This window comes from Lathamus discolor, chromosome 3 (assembly GCF_037157495.1).
Source record: "Lathamus discolor isolate bLatDis1 chromosome 3, bLatDis1.hap1, whole genome shotgun sequence".
NCBI lineage: Eukaryota > Metazoa > Chordata > Aves > Psittaciformes > Psittacidae > Lathamus > Lathamus discolor.
In genome coordinates this window covers 104,745,474-104,752,533 of record NC_088886.1, presented here as the reverse complement: position 1 = coordinate 104,752,533, position 7,060 = coordinate 104,745,474, and the positions used below count along the sequence as shown (strand labels likewise).

General features: G+C 38.6%; 1 long non-coding RNA gene across 2 annotated transcripts in view; it reads right to left on the bottom strand.

The window, feature by feature from the left end:
- Positions 1–232: 232 nt before the first annotated feature.
- Positions 233–7,060, bottom strand: part of LOC136010161 (uncharacterized) — a 203,314-nt gene continuing 196,486 nt past the window's right edge. Inside the window, exons 6-8 of one of the 2 annotated variants that reach the window (XR_010610773.1) lie at positions 3,587–3,710; positions 2,551–2,857; positions 233–1,617 (exon numbers count right to left, since the gene is read on the bottom strand). This is a non-coding gene — a long non-coding RNA (uncharacterized LOC136010161). The remainder of the gene's footprint in view (positions 1,618–2,550; positions 2,858–3,586; positions 3,711–7,060) is intronic. The other variant, XR_010610774.1, reaches the window with a different exon arrangement.

Genomic DNA, 7,060 nt, shown 5'->3' with positions numbered 1-7,060 from the left:
GAAAAGAGGAGAAAGGGAAATGAGCAAAGAGGGGTAGCATATTTGCTTTTCCTGATTTTGGAGAAAAATAAAAAATAAAAAGCTTCTTAGGCATATTTGGAGTGTTGGAAGCACAGAAAAATCTGATCCTGTTGTAGCCATGAGGCAATATCCCTGTTTGTGATCATCACTACTGCACATTTGAACCAAAATTGCATCGTCTGCTGGAGTATCCAGCCTTCCTCCCATGATCCAAAATAAAGCAGCTATATCAGGATAAATACAGTTCACTGCATTCCTGCAAAATATAAGTCCATTAATTTATTACTCTGAGAGCAACATTTTATTCAATATTCTATATTTCATTCATCTATTTGTAATGAGATGTAAGCTCATTTATATTAATGAAATATTAATGACTGATGAAAGATACACATGCTTTTCTGGTCAAAAGATCTCTTGCAATTGTTCCAGGACTGCTGGTAATGTTGTGTTTGCACAACTTCCTTTGGTGACAAATTACCAGGGGTCTGACGGGTAGGATGCTGTCTGAAGTTCTTCACATCACAGGCAGTTTGATTAGGATACCTCATCAGATTCTTATGGTTGCAATATCTTTTGGGAATATTTAAAATAAAGTTTCCTAAAAAGGTCCTGTCATTGCACATGGATCGGCAGAAGTTGCCAGGACTATGCATAGATATGGCACAATCCTAATTCTTCCATAAGGATATGGACTGTGTATGCGGCTTGCTGCTCATTTCCTCTAACGGCAAAATGACTACAGTATTACTGACCAACATAGTTTAAATAAGGTCAGGAGGTCAGCTTTCTCCAGGATGCTGTAGGGAAATGGAATGTAAAAAGCTCCTGCTGCCTGTGGGAGAAGAAAGGATATTATAATAGCCATACTCAATACAAGGTAGAACTAGAATTTTAAAAATAGGTTGATGATGCAATTTCTCCACTGGAATATAACTCCGATTTAACATGTGAGGCAGAACAATTGATAGAGCTTTTTTTCCTATCCTGTAAAGAGCAAGTAGGTTTTTAAGAAGTCTCACTCCAGAAGACGATACGATAAAGAAGTATAATAAGATAAGATAAAGATGTATAAACATAGCAGTCTCGTTCTCACAGTGAAGGTGGCGGCAGTCCAAGTCCTAGCATCACCATTTCTCTATTCTACATTTATGTGATGCCCTATTAGTGAAATAACTGTTCATCCCAGAGTAGGTATCAGACACCTTCCGCTAGTGCAGTCCTACATTTTATTACTAGCTAGGTATTAACAAGGGAAATCTCCCACTTTCCTGTGTCTCCACTAGCACACAACTATCTCATTTGCTTCCTCCATGAAGATTTCAGTGTTTGTGCAAAAGCGACAACAACAAAGAATAATATATAACACCTAGGGCAGTAGCTGGGATGTTGGAGACAAGGACCAAGGACATTCTTCTGACTAATTCAGATAACAGATTTCAATCCTCTGCTTCCTTGAAGGATGGTCTCACACCAACTAACTCCTCTGTTCTTAAGGAGCTCAGGGAAAGGTCATCTGCATCCAACTCTCATATAGCCCTTAAATTCCATGTCAGAAGCTTTGTCCCCTTCAAACTCTTAAAGAAATACTTGATCCTGAAAAAAAAAAATAAAAAATAGTTTCAACAGGTTGGATGATATTTTTTTGTGCTAAAAACAGATTTGGAAAAGTTCCCAAAGTACTTCAGACTATTTATGAATTTTAACAGACTGGTGGCATGGAAGTCATTACATACCAGAAGGCATTACAGATGATGTGTTTTAAAGCAGAGGTAGAAGAGCAGCCTCTTGCCTATTAGCTAAGCTCTTATTAGAGTTAAGATATTTCTGTATACAGTGTAACAGAATTCTTCACACCCCTTCCAAGATACATCAGTGTCTAACAGAGACGGTTTGATACACAGCAATACCTGGTCAATGGCTTAAACTTACTCATTTGTCTTGTAGTAATTTTTTCTACAAAACTGGAATATTTGTTTCCTTATTGGGTGGGAGGGGCATGATAGCAGACTTCCAGGCAAACATAAAGCATTTGCTCAAAACTTAGGTGTTTGTTCTCTCTCCACTACAGCCTATGCTCTCTCCTGGCTCTCCCTGAGACCTCTCTGGCTGGCTGTGCTGGCAGGAGCCCAGTTACTGTATCGTAACATTGAAAAGGTAGTAATGATGGTAGTTAGAAAAGAAGGAGTGCTTCAAAAGCACTTCCATGACATCTCCATCTGTCTAGGACACCTGCAAGATGATAAGGATGAGTTGTAGTTTTGCACTCCAGCTGGAGTCTTTGAGGCTACTGGACGTCAAAACAGGAAGATATGTACAAACAAAAAATCCACTCAACACCTCGATAGCCATGCTTGCCTAGACCACCTGGTCATGGTAAACTATCTCTTTCAAAGTTCCAGCCTCAAAGCTGGTGGATTAATACTTGGGAACAAAGCCGCAGTTGACTGAAATAGTTCAATTAGTATGAGAAGCAGCAGCCCATCTGCTCAGTAACAGGGGCCATGGAAACATATCACTTTTGCATACCTCACTGCCTTCCTGGGAAATCAATATCTCTGTCCTAATAGTCAGAGCACTGCAATCTGCTACAGTGTTTGTGAAAGAAAAGACCATAAGCAATGGCAGAAGCTCATTGCAGTATTTCCACAAAACTAAAATGTGCTCCATGGAGAAGTATAATCTTTCCATTTCCATTATAGACAGCAGCATCTCTGCTTGAGCACCACAGTTCCAAACAGAGATGGAGGAGCTTGAGTGAGGGCATCAGCTGTTTAACCATATTGTAGAGACTGCCAAATACAGGTCATTCAGATTTCCATAGCCAGAATACTCTCTAGATGAAAGACAGAAAGAGTATAGTTATTCTATAGAGAAGGCCTTCAAACTCCAGGTCTCCTGGGGAACGTACACTGTAACCAGGTTCACAGACCACTGGTCTTCACAGAAAGGGAATGCAATAATTTTATACCTTAAAATTAAAAAAGAAATATGGCCATAAAAAGAGTCAGGGTAACCCAGAACAGCACTGCTTCTCTTGTGGGCTACTTGGCCAAATTCTACAGTTATATCAATGGCTATAGCACACTTACAATTCCTATTTTAATCTGTATAGAGTAGTAGGGTTTGGAGGTTTTCAGCCACTGCTGTAACGTGTTGATGTTTTACTGATGACATGACCCTTCTGTCCTTGCTCAGACCAAAGGTCCATACAGCACTTTATCTCTGACAGTGACGGTTTAGGGGAAGAATATAAAACCACAGCAAGCTTATTTTATCTTTTATCTCACAAACCCTTCAAACTACCTGAGCAGAATGTTGTATCTTCGTATTTTACAGCATCTTCCAGTATTTTCTTTCATGAACGTGCCTTTATAATACTGTATTTAATCCAGCTAAAATTTCGGTATCCACAACATTTTTGAGCAGCAAGTCACACAGATTAATTATAGGACTGAAAAAAAAAAGACTATTTCCTTTTTGTTTTAAATCCACTTCCAAATACTGTCACCACTGGGAAAACATTTACTAATCCTTCCCTACTCACCGTCTGTTTTCTACTTACTGTTTTGCAGACTTCACTAGTTCAGTTATCTTTCCTTCCAGATGAAGACTTCTTGTTTACCTTGTCCTTTCTTGTATGGAACAGCTTCAAAAACACCATAAGCTTTCTTGGGCTCCTCCTTTATCTGTTTAAGAGGGGAGAGGTGGCAGAACTGTATTTAACAGTCAAGATGAAGACACTGAGCACCACACTGATAGAGTCATAGAATTATCCAAAGCAAGAAATACTAGCTCAGTGCTGAGCTATTTTGTACAGAATAAGACTGGTTTCTCCAAATGTCCAGTGCTTTGCAGTTATCAACCCTGGGCTTAATTTATCACTTGGTCCCTTAGTCACTTGTTATTTTGAAATCCCAGTACACCTCTTCATAGTTGGTTTAATTTTTACTATTGCAAATAATGTCATATTCAGCTTATGCTTCACTCTACTGCTACCCTTTTCTGAGTAGGTGATGAGATTTCTTTGGGACATGCTAGTAAGTGTCCCTGCTCAGTGCAAATTAACTCTTTACTCTTTTTTTGTCTTTTATCAATCTACAAGTCATGTTTTCTTTTTATCCTTTGGCTTTTTAGCTCTTCTAAAAGCTTTCAGTGAGAGACCTCATTTGAACTTTTTGGAAATCCAAATACAGTTCTATACCTCAAGGCATTTTCTATTTGTGCATTTAGCCACCACATTTTCTCTTAATAATCACACATAAGACATATAAGCTGAAGTCTGCAAACCCCAACTGGGGACACATTTTAAGGAAAGAAGAGGTACTGTACCTAATTTTCATCCACTACAACACTATAGTATCATGATACATCTACACAAGGCAGAGAGAAACATAAAAAGTTGCTCATTTGGTCACCTTAGAGAAAAAAAAAACAGCTATCTGTATTGAAAAATTATGTTGCACCTTAATAATGTTAGGGATTAGAAACACTTTTTCAAAGAAGAGCATGATTAAGCTTCCTCAGCATGAGATGTAATTACCTACAGCGTCAATTAGGACCTGGTGGGATGCTTGAACAGAAAACAATTTATTTCCTCATGGAGAAACCCTCCCCAAATACGATCAGATTTCCTTCATTCTTTTCCCTCCCTCCCAGTAAATACCCCTTGAAACCTCCCACAACAGGAAAGACAACAATAAAGAATTTTAATGGTAGCCATAACTTCTGGGAACTATCCGAGCAATACCTCTTTTCACAAAGAAGGAAAATTACACACTAATACAGAAAAATGTGAGAAAGAAATATCCTCAAGCTCTCTGGAAAAAAAAAAAAAAAAGCACAAACAAACCCAACCAACCAACCAACCAAAAAAACCCCCAAAACCCCCAACAAAGTATTTCCCACTTAAAAAGCAAAGAAGACAAACTGTGCACAGCCCAGGGAGACAGCAAAATCCTGCAGGAGCAAAATATATAAGATTTGGCAGTCTGCCAGGGAATCAGGACTGGGCAATAACATGATGGAAATACTATCTAAAACACTCCCATGGCCAATATGAACCAGATTCTAGACACAGATAAGAGAGTCAGAGTATCAACTCCAGCAACACTTCCCTGCTTTGTCATGCCAACAGTATAATGGAAAATGAAATGCTGATTGATTGAACTGCATGTGACTTTCCATAAGATACAAACTCTGTTACTTATAGAATCTTGAATGGATTCTCAGTAGCTCTTCTTTGTAACTAGTTAGTGTTTTATTTTTAACCAATTCAGAATTGTAATGTGCAAATGGAGTTGGATTTTATAGCCCTGCTTTGCTTTTTTGCAATTTTGTATTTCAGACACTGCTGTGCCATGGCACAATGTGTATCTAGGGGACTGCAAACGAATCAGTGAGATCCCCATGAAATAAAGTTTATCTTTGGCTTTTAACTGCGTAAATGCTGACAGCAGTCTGAATACACATCCTAGTCTACACAGCAATCCTACAGGGCAGGCAGATCTTATTAAGCTGGGCTGTAAATGGGTTCACACTCCAGGCCCAGTAAAACACTGGTTTCCCCATGTGTTCCTTGGAAATACAGGACAGGACTTTCCCTTGACAAAAATCACGGTTGCCCTGACACTTGTTGCTAAGGTTGTGAAAGGCAGCAAGTAATTGCTTCTAAAACACAAAAAAACCCTAAAAAGTACGCTGAGTAACAACGTGCAGCTTCTCTGGTATTATCCAAGATTACCAAGTAAGCTGGCAGATCGCAACACATTTTTGATATTAAAATGCTGGGAAACTACTCATATATCAATGCATTCACTGTGAAAACATCTTTTTGCCATTTGCTTCAATTAATGCTTGTGCTTTAGCACAATCAGTTTTCCACATTATATTCAAATATGATGGCTGTGTGAATGACCAAATATAATTATGGTAATGTTGGCTCATATTCCCTGATATGGGTATTTGTAAAGAGGCTGTCAATTGGAAATACTTGGAAATCTATCAGGAGTTCAAGCACATTCTAAAAGGACATCTGTGTACAAGAAGCAATCAAAATCAACAGTATCATCATACAGGCACATTGGATAATGCACAAGAGATGCGGCTGATGAGCATTATGTTGCATTAACAATATACAGTTCAGCTGTACAAATCCACTGCCAGTCCTAGCTGCATGGTTATGAAAGGAATAGCTATCAAATAACAAATACTAACTTCAAGCTAAACCATGAGGTTGCATCACAATCAGATGGATATCAAAAAGGGAATAATTTGTTTTCAAAAGCCAAAAGGCTAAACACAAGATCTGTTATTAAAGAGTGTTTGCAGTACAAAAACAAAGGCTTTCCTGGGACAGACACAACAGAAATCGCACCCATGTCTATCATCCAAGTGGTTTGGTTTAGAAATGAATTCCGTAAATTTTCAAACAGCTGCACAGGACTCAGCTTTGCAAATCTATTAAAGTAAACAAATCATGAACACTGCCCATCTTCTCATCTAGCTGGACTTTACTTTTTAACTTGTTTGCTGGATTTATTCATATCGCTGCATTTGACTCTGAGGTAATTGTTCTCATTAAATGGGTGGATTACAAGTATTTCATTCTGAAAGGACACAAGGCTCTGTTCAATCTTTCTAATACATTTTAGCCAGCATACCATAATTGGCAACATCCTTTAAATTGCAATCACAGCTAATTTACACATGCAGAGCTGCTCACTGTAACTAGAGATTCAGCAGAAGAGTATATTTTGCCTTAACTAGCTCCCTGATATACTCCAACACATGGGCAGAAACAGCCTACCTTAGCCCGTGTAACATGACAGGATATTTGTTCTTCTATTGCAACATGATCGGTTTCCCCAATATGCTGCTGTTGACCTCAGTGAAAATTCTTTGCTACTGAGGCTACAGTAAATTCATCTATGTAATTAAGTAACATGTTGGGACTCTTGAAGTAATCCCTCTTCCATGCTTAGTTCGCTGCTAGTAGGGTGACCCTCAATACAAATGTACTCAAATGCAAGCAACAACC